The sequence below is a fragment of the Phascolarctos cinereus genome, unplaced genomic scaffold, assembly GCF_003287225.1.
Source record: "Phascolarctos cinereus isolate Bilbo 61053 unplaced genomic scaffold, phaCin_HiC Scaffold_5;HRSCAF=322, whole genome shotgun sequence".
Lineage (NCBI taxonomy): Eukaryota > Metazoa > Chordata > Mammalia > Diprotodontia > Phascolarctidae > Phascolarctos > Phascolarctos cinereus.
Genome location: NW_027555958.1, coordinates 69,346,130 through 69,361,515, shown reverse-complemented (window position 1 = coordinate 69,361,515; position 15,386 = coordinate 69,346,130). Strand labels below are relative to the sequence as shown.

At 38.2% G+C, this 15,386-nt stretch overlaps 1 protein-coding gene across 3 annotated transcripts in view; it reads left to right on the top strand.

The window, feature by feature from the left end:
• The window catches only part of CDC14A (cell division cycle 14A), a 234,694-nt gene that overhangs the window by 127,652 nt on the left and 91,656 nt on the right, over positions 1 to 15,386 (top strand). The gene's annotated exons all lie outside the window — the stretch shown is intronic.

Below are 15,386 nucleotides of genomic sequence, written 5' to 3'. Positions count from 1 at the left end.
CTCGGTGTTCCAGCCACTGTCCTCACAGCTGTTTCCCAAACTCAGCATTCCATTTTCCACCTTCTTAACTTCACACTGATTAACTTCTGCAACTATAATTAACTCCCTCATCTCTTGTACTTCTTGGATAGGTGTCTTTTCAAGGTTCAGCTCAAGTACTGCCTTATATTAAAAAGCCTTGCACTTATTTTCCCCTGGTCACAGCTGGAGTGTTATTTTCAATTCTGGCATAAAATTTTAGTAAAGACATTGATGAGATGACAACCATCAAGAGAGGGAGGGTGACTAGGATTGGTTAAAAAGGCCTCAAAATCATGTCATATGAGACTCAACTGAAGGAACAAGGGCTGGTTAACTTACAGAGGAGAAATCTTAGAGGGACTGTGGTATCTGTTATAGCATCATGGAGTTGTAAGAGACCCACCCTCTCACCCCACTCCTTTGAAAACAAACAAAAACAAAACCCTTCTGACTAAAATATACCAGCTTGTAAATCCATCTGGTCTTTGCAAGGAAAGAACACTACTATACTTGGAAGTCAGCAGATCTGTGTTCAAATCCTGATTTTGACACATCAGTTATGGTGGCCATAGCAAGCCACTTCATTGTCTCTGAGCCTTAGTCCCCTTATCAGTAATAGAAGGATCAAAAATTCAAATTGGATACCCCAGAGAACACATCAAACTCTACATGTCTAGAATTGAACTTTTACTATCTCTTTCTGAAAACCTATATATTGTAGAACTTTGAAAAAATTTCTGGCAAAGGCACTATCATTTTTCTCGTCTCTCAGGTTTGTTACCTCAGTGTCATCAATGATTCCTCATTATCACTGATCACACATATTCAGACAGTTACCAAATCTTGCTGTTTTTCCTTCCACCACATATTTCTCATTCAGACCCTTTTATCTGTTTCTATAGGCACCATTTTAGTCCAGGTGGTTCAGTAATCTCTCACCCTAGATTATTGAAGTGTCCTTCTAATTTGTCTAACTCTCTCAAGCATCTTCCCTATTCCGGTTTATCTTCCACACACCTGTCAAAATAATTTTCCTTAATTGCAGATCAGTCTATGTCACTCTCCTGCTCAGTAAACACTAGTCATTTTCTGTTCCCTCTAGATAAACATCTTTGTTTGGTTTTTCAAGTCTTTCACAATGTGGCCCCAATTTATCTTTCTTGTCTTATCATACGTTCCTCTCCTCCCTCAATCGGTAATTCAGCCATTCTCTCCATTCCTCACATAGTACTCTATTGCCTTTCAAGTCAAATCAACAAACATTAAGTTCTTACTGTGTGGGCCAGGCACTATGCTAGCTCTTCCCTTTGTTTTTTGTGCTAGCTGTCCCCTGTGCCTGGATCTGTATCATAGAATCCCTCTCTTGCTTCAAGCACCACCTTCCACACAAAGCCTTTTCTGATCTTCTCTTCTCTTCTCTTCTCTTCTCTTCTCTTCTCTTCTCTTCTCTTCTCTTCTCTTCTCTTCTCTTCTCTTCTCTTCTCTTCTCTTCTCTTCTCTTCTCTTCTCTTCTCTTCTCTTCTCTTCTCTTCTCTTCTCTTCTCTTCTCTTCTCTTCTCTCCCTCTCTCCCCTCCCATTTGATTACCTTGTATTTGTTGTTCAGTTGTTTTCATTCATGTCCTATTCTTTATTGACACCATTTGGGGTTTTCTTGGCAAAGATACTGGAGTGGTTTGCTGTTTCCTTCTCCAGCCCATTTGACAGCTGAGGAATCTGAGGCAAATTGGGTTAAGTGATTTGCCCAGAGTCACACAGCTACTCAAGTGTCTGAGGCCAGATTTGAACTCAGGAAGTTGAGTCTTCCTGATTCCAGGCCTGGTGCTCTATCCACTGCACGCCCTAGTTGCCCTGTCTTGTACTTGTCTCTATTTATTTTGTGTGTTCTTATATCTGTTCTTGTTTCCCTGTTAGAAGGTAAGCCCCTTTTTAGTAGAAATTGTTGTATTTGTATCAGCAGATGTTTGTTGATTAAGAACTCATTTTAAGATTTACAAAGAACTTTTCTCGCAGCAGACTTGTGAAGTAGGTAGTACAAGTTTATTCCCATTTTACAGATGAGGAAGTAAGAGGCTCTTGGAGTTAAGGAACTTGCCCCACGGTTGAAGTGTCTGGATACAGAATTCCCAACTCCAAGACCCACATTCCATGCATTGGAACAGATTGATCTCCATAATATTTGTATTGCGTACCTTAAAAGTCTGTTGTGAAGAAAGCTCTTTGTAAACTTTAAAGCACCATGGAAATATGAATTCTTCGTATTATTTGCTTTGATAATTTACCCAGAATTTTACATGGGTCCACAGAAGCAGAAGAATGTTGGATCACTTTGATTATGTGAGGTGAAGGACATCACAATTCAGTGAAAAGCACGCTATATTTGTACTTAGAACCCTGGGATTCAAATCCTAGCTATATTATTCCCTCTGTGTGACCTTTGGAAAGTCACAGTCAGTCACTGAGCTTTTATCAGATGTTGCCAGGTACCTCTCTGGATTCCAGTTTCCTCATCTCTAAAATGAGGAGGTTGTTCTTAATGTACCCCAAAAGATTCTTTGCACCTTGAAATCTGTGATCCTGCTATGAGAGCCCAAACCCTTTACTACTTCGGTCAGTCAGATGACAAGGCATTTATTAAGGGCTGCCTATGTGTCAGGTGTTCTGCTAAATTCTGGGCACACACAGAAAAAAAACAACAACAAAATAACCCTCGCCCTTAGGGAGCTTACATTCTATCAGGAGAAACATACACAGAGTAAATATAAAATGAACATAAAGGCAGAGTAATTTCTGGAGGTGTAGGGGAGAGAGAGAGAGAGAGAGAGAGAGAGAGAGAGAGAGAGGAGAGAGAGAGAGAGAGAGAGAGAGAAGAGAGAGAGAGAAGAGAGAGACAGATGGGAAATGGAATGTATATGAGGGATGGCAAACGGACCTGTTTGACCAGAATGTACGGAGCCTGAGAAGTGGGGAGTAAAGGACAGTACGTTGGGAAAGGTAGGCTAGAAGCAGATGATGATGGGTTTTAAAGGCCAAACAGAGGAGTCAGCATTTTTATTTAGATAGATCTGTGTTTTAGATATATTTCATTGACAGCTATGGGAGGCGTAGATTGGAGCAGGGAGAGGAGGCATGGTCATTAGTTAAGAGTCTTTTGCAAAAGTCCAGCTGAGAGGTGATGAGAATTTGAACTAGGATAGAGGCTGTGCAATATAGAAGAAAGAGGGGATAAGAGATATAAAGGTGGTGTAGCATCAGTAACTGGTTGGGTGTGGGGGCATAAGGAAGAATGAAGAGCTCAGGAGAGAGATGTTGGGTTGGATGTATTGATTTGGGAATTACCTGTGGTCTGTAATTCTCTCCCATAGTTTTTATGTAACCCAAGTTTGTGTATTTTAAGTATGATGCTTCTTTTCCTAGGCCTTTTTCCAATTCTGAGCAATATCATGCCAAAGAAATTTGAATGTTTTCTAAAATACTTCTCTACAAATGTTATCTTCTTGTACTTTTATCATTTGGTTCTTAGCTTTTATATTGTTGTTTTATTTGACCTAATTAAAAATTGTTTTTTCCAATTACATGTAAAATTTTTAGTGTTTGTTTTTTAAAATCTTGAGTTCCAAATACTCTCCCTTCTTTCTCCCCCACCCCCATTGAAAAGGCAAGCAATTTGATTATAGATTATACATGTGTAGTCATACATTGACCTAGTTTCTTAATGTTGTGATTTAACAGTCAAGGAATATTCAAATGTATGTTGCACTCAAAACATAGGCAGAAACTTTTTGATTCTTAGATTACTTGAAGAAAGCCTCTGATAGGTTTCTAAACATGGATTCTAGAAGGATTGGGAAGGGGCCTGTATGTCATATAAATATCTGTGCTTAAAGAGGACACTAAATTATGTTCAAGATTATTGCTATTTGAAATACAACTTCTAAGACCTAGTAGATGATACCAGTGCCAAACTCAAGTAGAAACTGGGGACCACCAGATCAAATATAAAGATCCCTGTGGACTGTGTATTGACTGAGAAAATCTCAAATTAACATTATCTGTGTTTTATTGTATTTTAATTTGTTAAATATTTCCCAATTGCATTTTAATATGATTTAACTGTGCTGGACCACATATTTGTCACTTCTGGATAAGACCATATCCCTTCAGTGGTTAATGATTTCCCATTGTTACTTTACCTCCTAGAGACTGGGGTTAAATGAAATTTGATTTGGTTATTCTGGAAGTATCTATGACTACAAATGTGGAAGTTTGTGGTCATTAGGTCTGTTCTCCCCTATACTTTAAGCCCTCCAGATAGAACTGGTAGGTTTGTAGTAAATCTGCTGACCACTTCAGATCTTTTCTAGTGGTAAAATTGTGGTCTTCATGAAAATGCTCCTTATTTGTGATTTTATATTCGTCTGGTGGTGGTTTAACTTTTTCTTGCTTTTATTCACAAACCATTTCCCATTGCTCCTTGTGAATAGTGGGTCTTTGCTCTAATTTAATATTATAGCCTTTCATATATACCTTCACCCCCACCCAGGATTATTAATATATGAATTTTAATGTTGTTTGTAGTAGTTTCTGGGACCGTTGACTTTTTTTTTTTAAGCCACATTAAGGCTGAGAAAATTCCCAAGATTCTAAATATTGGTTTGTTGAAATGTAATTACTCACTTAACATTTTTATTTGGATATCTTTAGTTAGGGCCACAGTCCAGCAGAAGGAGATTATAGATTTTTTTGTTCATGTTTTAAGAATTTACAAAATTAAGTTTATTCTTCAGCAAATATCAGTGATTAGAAAGTTTAAGATTTAGATCTAACCTAACCATAATTAGTGTTACCGTGGCATCTAATTAATTTAATATGTAGTAAACTTTTAATGACTGATAAAAACTATGAATATTATATATCTAGCCAAACTGACACAATCTTAGACTGCATTAATAGAAGTATGGTATCTAGGAAAAGGGAGGTCATAGTTATGTTGCATTTCACACTGGTGAGACCCTATCTCTTTTCAATTCAGGGAGTCATACCTTTGAGAGATATTGGTTCTATATACAATGTCCAGAAGAGGATGACCAGAATGATGAGGGAATTTAAAACCATCTTACACTCAGAATAGTTGAAGGAATTATGCCTCTGTAATCTAGAGAGGAGACTTATGGTTGAGAAAAGACAATGGTAGAAGGTAACTATAATTATCCTCAGATTTTGAAAAGAGTCCATGTTGAAAAGAAATAGACTTATTTTATATAGCCCCAGGGACAAAAATGGGGAAATCTTTAGAAGTTTTAGGGAGATAGATTTTGATTCAGCTGAATTCAAGGTGAACATTTTAACATGCCCCTGAATGTAATGAGCTGCTTTATGAGGTGGTGAATTTTTCATTGCTAGAAGTGTTCAAAAGAAAGAGACCAGGTGATCTCCTAACATAGGTATACCATAGATGGATCTTTTGTATGGCATGAAAGAAAGATTGTACTAGATTATTTTCTAAGGTCCAATTCTTCCAACTCTGAAATCCTAGGAAACTTTAATATTAATATGAGCTTGGTGTGGTAGATTTAGGATACCCAATTATCCTTTTCCCCAGTTTAATAACATTACCATTTTGTATCCTAATATATAATGCATGCCTTTCAAAAGCCATTTTAAACACTTCTTTTTCAAATAGACTTTTTTGTTTTTCAGTGACACAGGAGTTCAGATGGTATTTTTAAAAAGAGCCTTTGAGAGTAGACATAAATACTGGAAATAAGGCTGTCCATGTTTGCATCCGTTGCCTTTGAAGTTGAGTCAATTACTTGGAAACATTTTTATTAAACTACTTTGATGAGTTTGTATTTGAACAACAGACTAAAATGATGTTGAAATTTGGTGACATTAATGTTGTATATTCTTTTATGATTTAACTATACATGCAGCTTCACATTGCATGGTAGATAATTTAATAAACCTTGATATGGTAACTTATGTCTATTAACTTCATTAAACCTGCTTTCTTTGGTTATCTAGGAATTTTTAGGACTCTATTCTCTTTCTTTTTTTCTTCAAATGGCTTGGGGATAGATATAGAAATAGAAGAATAATAGATTTTTTTTAAAGGGATGTTTATCTGTTTCTCCCCCCCCCCCATATCAGTCTTGTTCCTTTCAAAGTCAGCTGTTGGTGTTTGATAAAGTGATTAAGAGTGTGAAGTTGGGTTTTTTGCTTTCTGTACCTCTTTACTGTTGCTAGTGTTTAAAGCCTTGTTGCTGTCCTTGCCTGACTTTCCTGGACCTGATTCTTGATGAGTTTTTTATTTCCTGAAGATCTGTAGGATTGGCCTTACAAACTCAGAGCATGAAACCTTTAATTCAGGGCAGTAGAGACCTATTAAACTCAAAGTACTACTGAACAACTTCTGAGTGAGTTGTCAGGAATTCCTTGCTGATGGACTAGGGCTGTGAAGTATTATTGTCTAAAACCACAAGAAACATACCTTGTAGGAACTTTATTGTAATGCTGTTGAACAACATGTTTCATGATGGAATTTTAGTGACTTGTGGAATATGTTCTGAGTTCCTGTTGCTACCTGGGCATATATAGTTAAAAAAAAATTCTCCCTCAAAATTCATTCATTTGATTTTTTTATGAATTTAATTTTATTATCTGAAAAAGGCAAAGCATAAATCAGAATGAATAGTATTAAATGCCCTTCAGTTGATCCCGTTGGGCTCCCTGGAATCCTCTTCTATAGGCTTTTCCTGAATTTTTATTAAGGTTTAACTCATAGAAACAACTGCTTAAATATATCACAGAATCGTTGTATCTCTGAGTTGGAATGTCTGGTCCACACTGTATCTATTTTCCCTAGCACAAATGTTTCCTTACTCTAGTCTGTCATTTTACTCAGCTGTCAAAGGGCTAGTCTGATTCATGTCACCCCGCTATTAGTCAACTCCAGTGGCTCCTTATTACCTCTAAGATGAAATATAAAACCCTCTCTTTAGCATTCAAAGCCCTTCACAACTTGGCTTTCCCTTCCCACTCCTTGTACCTTGTTCTGTGCTTTGCACATCTCTTCCTGATCCCCTTTAATTCTAGAGCCTTCCACTCTGTTGATTATTTCCAGTGTATCCTATATATTGCTTTTTTTGTATCTAGTTGTTTGTGTGTCATATCCTTTATATTAGACTGTGAGTTCCTGGCAATGAGCTCCTTGAAAACAGAGATTCTTTTGACTTTATTTGTATCCCCAGTGCTTTGCACATTGCCTGTCACATAGTAGTAAGTGCTTAACTGTGTAATAACTAGTCATCCATCCTTCATCTGCCATCATCTGCTTGAAAATCTTTACTAAAGGGAAGGAAGGAGTGAGGGTAGAGCACATTCCCAAGGCAGTCCATTGTAATTTTGTCTAGCTCTGTGTCCTCATTCATTGGTCCCTTGTCCTCATCTGTCCTAATACTAATTCACGTTTGTATGGTGCTTTGAGGTTTTCAAATTACTTTTCTCACAAAAATTCTGTGGGATTAGGCAGAGTTATAGCTATATTTCACAGTTGAGGAAACTGTGGTTCACAGAGGGTCAGTGGTTTGTTCAAGGTCACATAGATGGTAAGTGACATGGTTGAAGCTAGAATCCAGGACTCCCAACTTATCTTTCTGTATCATTGCACAGATTCCAGGATAGTAGCAGAGATTTTGACTGATGGGGTAAGTTTTAAGTTCTAAGCTAAAATTTGCAAAGAAAGATAGCCCTTTAGTGTCTTTTCCTACTTCCCTCAACTCCTGATACCTTTGCCATTTACCAATAAATCCTGACTCCTTCTGACCCACCAAATGTCATGAGGGTTATGTGGAATCACAGCTCTGTGCTCACGCCTTTTCAGATTCATTGCATTATGCTAGTGTTCTCTTTCAGAATACTGTTATTTCTAATAATATTTAGATTATGACATCTACTTTGGTTACCTGTCTTTTTTCTCTTTGTATTTTGATTTAACTAAATGGAGATGTTGCATTGTATCAGTTCACTTGGTTTATTGCAGAAGGTGTTTTGCAGGTACAGCTATAGGAAGGCACAGTTGTCTCCTTTGGTTATAACACTAGAAGTAAGAATTGAATGCTATTTCTTAGTAGACAGTCCTAAAGGGGAATAAAAACCGACTCCATAGCCTACCAAGATCTTATATTTGAAACTCACTGTTCACACCTCTCTCTTTACTGGAACAAAATATAAGCAGGTGGGATAGATATGTAATCTTTTTTTTTTTTGGCTAGGCAGTAGGGTTAAGTGACTTGCCCAGGGTCACACAACCAGTAAGTGTTATGTGCCTGAGGCCAGATTTGAACTCAGGTCCTCCTGAATCCAGGGCTGGTGGTCTATCCACTGCGCCAGATAATGTAAATTCTAAGATTGATTTTCATAAAATTGTCAAATGTTTTAGAACTGGAAAAAGATACCTTAGTGATTATGTAATTCACCTCTCATTTTATGGATGAGGAAGTTCAGGGTCAGAGAGGGTAAAATAAACCAGAGCTAGGTTTCTCCATGCCTTGCCTTGTGTTCTTTCTGTGGCATCATGCTGCCTATGAGAAGGTGTGAAAGCTATGACTTGTCAACCACCGGTAACATTTTTATTTATACTATACACTTCTTATAGGGAAAAAATTGAGAGTGTATTGAGAAAAGCACTTAATAAATTAAGTGTGTTTTATTCGAGAAACCATTTGTTCACTCCTTGAAAACATGAATTATGATGGATATAGATCAGGAACAGTGCTGTGACTTAGTCTTAGAAAATGGCTTAGGTCGCAGCTTATAGTAATAAAGAGATTAGAGATGGGAACAGAACTCAGAGCCGCCTGACTCTTATTCACTCTGGCATGTTGTCTTTCAAAAGCAAAAGGTAGACTGTTTTGCAAATTGTATTTCATTTAGATTTTGTGGATACATAGTAGTAAATTTGTTCTATAGCCTTTAAGGTCTTTGGTAAGACCCCTTGCCTGCTTGTCTTTAGTACCAAAATGTGAGTTTCCTACGAAAACTCTGAAGTTAGAACAAAACACTCTTATTTTTTAGGGCAGTTTCTTTGACCATTCTCCTTAGAATTTTCCCCAAGTATGCTGAGTTTTGCTTTAACCACTGCAAACAGTATACTTCGCAATATATTGCTTCTACAATAAAATACATGCTCCTCAGCCTAGCATTTTAAACCCTCCACAATCAGATTTTGACTTACATTTCCCATTGGTAAAGATACTGGGGTATCTGTTGTACAAACCTAAGATTAATGGAGAAATTGATTTTCACAAGCAATTTAAATGGATCATATATGATATGAGTATATTCCTCCTGTTTAACTCATACAGCATTTAATATTCCAGGAAAACTTAAATATAAATGAAAAATTTCTCTCTTTTTATTAGGTTTATAAAGTCAAAACATTTTATGCATTTACCCATCAAAATCAAATGCAGCATTTTCATTCAGCATTCATTTATTGAGCAGCAATTATTATATCTAAGATTTTGTATAATAGATGTTGAGAAGGATACAAAAGTGAATGAGACACAGTGCTTGCTGATAAGAAGCTTAGATTCCAGTTGGGAAAACAAGATATATGTGCTTACTTTGATACTTCAGTGGATCTGTGATTTCACTGGTATGGTTAGTCCCTTTATACTAGCATATCAGTCAATTAACAGATACTCAGTAAGCATCTACTATATGTTAGGCACTATGCTAAAACCAGGGATACAAAGAAAGGCAAAAGACAGTCTCTACTCTCAAGGAGCTCCCAGTCTGATGAGAGGGAGACAATATGAAAACAATTATGTACAAATACATACATATGCATTTATACATATACATACATATACACATACATGCATACACACACACACACACAGAGAAATATGCAGGATAAATTGGAGATAATCACAAAGGGAAGGCACCAACATTAAAGAGCATCATAAAAGCCTTTCTGTAGAAGGTAGGATTTTAGCTGGGATTTGAATTTATCCAGGTAAGCCGAGAAACAGAGAAGAGAAGGGAGAGTATTCTAGGTATGGGGAATAGCCTGTGAAAATGCCTGGAGTGGGGAGATGGAGGATCTTGTGCAAGGAACAGTTAGGAGTCCAATGTCACGGGATCACAGCTTATGTGATATGTGTTTGTGTGTGGTGGGGCGTAAGTTGTAAGAGGACTGCAAAGTTAGGAGAGGGGAGATTTGTGAAGGACTTTGAATGTCAGTCAGATTATTTTGTTTGGTTCTGGAGGTGATAGAGGGCCACTGATGTTTAATGAGTGTGTGTGTGTGTGTGTGTGTGTGTGTGTGTGTGTGTGTGTGTGTGTGAGAATGTGTGACATGATCAGAACTGCGCTTTAGGAAGATTAGTTTGATATTAACAGCTAGGTAGCAGATGGTCTGTAGTGGGGAGACATTTGACAGGGAGACCAACCAGTAGGCTATTACAATAGCCCAGTGGTGAGGTGATATGGGCTTGCACCAGGGTGGGTCAGTATCAAAGGAGAGAAGTGGGTATATATTAGAGTTGTCAAGAAGGTGAAAATGGTAGGACTTGTCAACAGATTGGATTTGGAGAAGGAGAGAGTGAACAAGTTGAGGACAACACCAAGATTGCAAACCTGATGGGACTGGGAGGGTAGTGGTGGCCTCCATTGTAATAGGGAAGTTTGGAAGGAGGAAGGGGTTGGGAGGAAAGAAAGATAAGGAATTTGGTTTTGGACATGATGAGTTTATGATGTCTAATAGGAAGTTGGAGATGTGAGTCTGGAGATTAGGAGAGATTAGGGCTTGCAGTCCATTAGGACCTTCTTATTTTGTGTGATTCTTGTCTTGTTTTTCTGCGTATGATGTGCAGAAGGAATTCTACTTGTATATAATTCAAAATAAGTATGATATATTCAAGACAAGTACCATAAGTTTTCCAAGAACATGAGGGCATGAGATCACACATCTAACTGAAAGGCTGAGGAGATAGGATTGAAGTAAAGATATTTTGCCTCTTTTTGTATTCCCAGTGATTAACATAGTGCCTGGCACATAGTAGTGCTTAATAAATGTTTATTGATTGTTGAATTTATTGAACTGAAAGTAGAGTTTCTCTTCTGATTAGAAGCTAGTGTGTTTCCTGAAATTTTTGTTCTAAATACACAAAGAATAATTTCCAGACATCATAGCCTTTGTTAAAGAGACATATATTCTAAAACCTAATTAAGATCCATTTTTATTGCTAAGGAGATAATTTCATAGCATTTTTGGAAAGACATAAGATTGTATTGCTGCCAAAGGAAATATGTAGAAATTAACTTTTGTGTGGGTAATGTTTGACCAAATCACAGCATCTGAATCGTAAGGGATGTGAGAGGCCATTTAATCTAACCGGTACCTGACCAAGCATCCCATTGACAGCACGCCAAATTCACTTCAGTTCATTAAGCGTATTAAGGGATTACTCTGTGCATGGCAGGGTGATAGATGCTGAGGAGACTATAAAGGCAAGAGGGAAAACATGTCTTCTTCCCTCAAGGAACTTACATTCTTTTGGGGAAATCAGCATATGAGCAGATAAATAAAGACAAGGTAATTTGAAGAAGAAAAGAGTATATATAACCAGAAGTTTAATAAAAGGCTCCCTAGAGAATGTGGTGCCTGGACTGAACCTTGAAGACAGGCAGGGATTCTAAGGAGCCAGAGGTAAGGAGAGATACATTCGGATACATCCCAGGCATTGAGAATATCCGCACAGAGGCAAGAAATGAAACGTTGAGCTAGCCGTTAAGTTTGGCTGGAGCATAGATTATGTGAAGGAACTAAATGTGAAATAAGTATGGGAATGTATGGCACTGAAGGCAACTGGCCAGTTGCCTTCAGTGCCAAGTTGAAGAGTTTGCATTTTTTCTTGGTGGCACTAGGGAGCTACTGAATATTATTCAGGCAAGGGAGTGGCAGGCATGGTTATATTTGCATTTCAGGATCCATTTAAATGTCTTCTGAATAAGACAGTGAAACTCCTTTAAGGATCATAGGATCTATAGCTTGAAGATTACTTTGATAGCTTTGTGGAGTAAGGACTGGAGAAGGAAAGGACTGGAAAGAGGAAAACCAGGTTGGGAGTGATTGTGATAGTCTCCGTGAGAGGTTATGAGAGCCTTAACTTGAGTGTTTGTTGTTCATGTGAGTGGAGAGGAAGGGGTTGGATACAAGAGATGTTATGAATTTAGAATTAATAAGACTTGGCAATTTATTGAATTTTGAGGGTGAGAGAAAGAGAAGGGCTGAAGATAACTCTGAGATTACAAACCTGCTTGGTTAGAAGAATAATCATAGCCTCAACTGAAATAAAAAAGTTCGGAGGAGAGGTGAGTTCAGAGATGAAGAAAATGAGTTCCATGACATTTTAGAGTTCAGAGGGCTGTCAGGGGCTGTCTAACCCAACCCATACCTGAAAAAGAATTCTCATGACATACCCAATAAATGATCATCCAGCCCCTGGTTAAGATTTCGAATAAGGACAAGCTTATTATCTCCTAGGTAGTTCATCCCACTATTACTTCACTCTGATTGTTTGGAAGCCTGTTCTGACACTAAGGCAAATTTACCTTGTTGCATCTTCCGTCTAACCCACGGAGCAAGAGTGTATCTCTCTCCATTCCAGTCCATTCACCATTCAGCTGTCAAAATGAACTTCCTAAAGTGCAGGTCTCACCCTCCCACTCCCCTATTCAGTAAACCCCAGTGGATCCCCATCACCTCCAGGATCAACTATAAAACAATTTGTTTGGTATTCAAAACCTTTCATACCCCAGCCACCTTCTACCTTTCCCATCTCTTACACCTTACTCCTTCTACTTAGTCTGTAATCCAATGATACTGGCCTCCTTGCTGTCCCTCAAACAAGACCAGCCATCTACAAGTTCTATGCATTTTTTTAAGGCAATTGGGGTTAAGTGACTTGCCCAGGGTCACACAGCTAGTAAGTGTGTCAAGTGTTTGGTCTGAGGCTGGATTTGAACTCAGGTGCTCCTGACTTCAGGGCCAGTGCCCTATCCACTGCCACCTAGCTGCCCCTGTTCTATGCATTTTAATTGGTTATCTCACATGCTTGGAATTCTTTCTCCTTATCTCCATCTCCTGGTCTCCTTGGCCTCCTTCATGTGCCAGCTAAAGTGCCACCTTCTATAAGAAATTTTACCAATCCTGTTGAGTGCCTTCTCTCTGTAATTATCTCTAATTCATCCTCTAATCATGTTGTTTGTATGTAGTTGTTTTCATATATCTCTCCCATTAGAGGTCCTTGAGAATAGGAACTGTTTTTTTTTTTTTTTGTCTTTCCCTGTATCCTCAGTGCTTGGCATAGTAACTGGCACATAGTGGGTACTTGTTGACTAACATAAAGGGGCACAGGGAAGGGAACAAACATTTTTAGGTACCATCTTGAACCAGGCACTATGCTAAATGCTTAACAAATATCTTGTTATCTCCCCCACAAAAAGTGGAGAGGAGGGGGCAAAACATTTCAGGTATGGGAGCCAGTACAAAGTCATGGAGTTAGGAAATGGAGTGGGTTCTTTTTTTTTTTTTGAGGAAAACAAATGGTTAATTGTTGAAGAACCATCAGAGGAGACTGAAATGGAGAGGTACAGGAGGGAGAATTAGCTAATAGCCTCAAAAGAAAGGTAAAAAAAGATGATGATTGAGAAAATCCATTGAGGAAAAAAAATGACAATTACTAAGTCATTAATAATCTTAGCAAGAACATTTTCAGTAGAGAGTTAATATTAGAAACTAGATTGCAAGTGACTGAAAAGTGAGTGGGAGGTGAGTGAGTTAAGGCAGTGAATTTAGATGTCCTGTTACTCCTGTAGTATTTTGGCCTATTTATAAGAACTTCCTTTGAAGAGTGCCTTCAAGGCTTAGTTTTGCTTTACCACTAAATCAGATGCTTTCTTAAAAAAAACAAACAGTATGATTTCATATTCTCTATACTTCTTAATTATTTAGCTGTCTGACTAGTTAATGGAAAAATTGCCTGTTAAAAAACCTTTCTTAGGTTTTCATTAAAAATATTTTGATGCATGTAGGTTCCATTTTAAAAGATTTTATAGAGAAGGTCACGTGTGTTTGCAGTTGCAAGTCTTTGTAGTTGCTAAGGCTGTATGATTTGATGAGTAATCATTAAACCATCCCAAGACTATTTCTAGTGAGGTGGAGCCTACCATTTCTTGACTACTTCTTTTAATTCTTCCCTCTGGGTCCAAACAACAAGGATAGTCCCATTTCTACAGGATAGCTTCTTGGATACTTGGAAATAATGATGTTGTTCCTTCCACCCATAGTTCACCCCTCTGGGCTGTAACAACACCCCCAGGTTCTCCCACTGATCCTTATGTGGTATGATCTCTAAATCCTGCACCATTCTGCTTGCCCTCCTGAATACATTGTCAATGTCAAGAACTAGGGAGGAAGATTCACCTGTTTACCATGAGATAGGATCCAAAAGCAAATGAGATTACTGTGGGCTGACAAATTTACTCTCTCTGCTTTTGTGTCCATGAGGGAAATGGGTTTCTAGGGTTAAAAAAAAAAAGATGTTGCTCGTCTTTGTCCTCCTTCTTGGCATTCAGGAGCTGGTAAGGTGCCAGATAATGCCACTCCAGGCCAAGAGTGGCCCCCTCTATCTCCTAGCCCGGGCTTACTGTGTTACTGGAATACTCACTCCATGGAATGATGCTGAATACTAGAAAAACAGAACATGTGAGTGACTGTTGGTAGTAGACTTCTGTCTTTCTTGATGTTTGATCGAATGCTTCTGACTGACCTTCAGTATCACCCTCTTTCTTCCCTGGTGTGCCCCCTCCCCCATTTAAATGTCTTCTCAACAAGATAGTAAGACCTCCTTCAACAGTCATAGGATTTAGAGCTGGAGAAGAGAGGACTTTTTTTCCCTCTGATTTTAAAGTCAGAGAGCCTGGGTCCACATGCCACCTCTGAGTGTGTGTGTAAGTCAGATTACTTCCCTGTCTTTGTCCTCAGTTTCCTTCTCTGTACAAAGTGACATGGCCTCTGCAGTCTCTTCCAGCTCTAGGTCTAGGATACTAATCAAGGTGGTCTAGAAGTCATCTTGCCTCATTCTATAGATGAAGAAGATAGAGGCAGAGAAATAACTTGCTTAAAGTCATGGAGTAAGTGGCCGAGCCAAGATGTAAAACTTGGTCAGGCTTCTGACTCTGACTCAAGGACTTTTTCTATTTAAATCATGTTGCTTCCTCAAGAAATAAACTTCATCTTCACAGATAATTGACTGAACTTCAGAAATTGAAATCTTGGACTTTGAAACTTACCTAG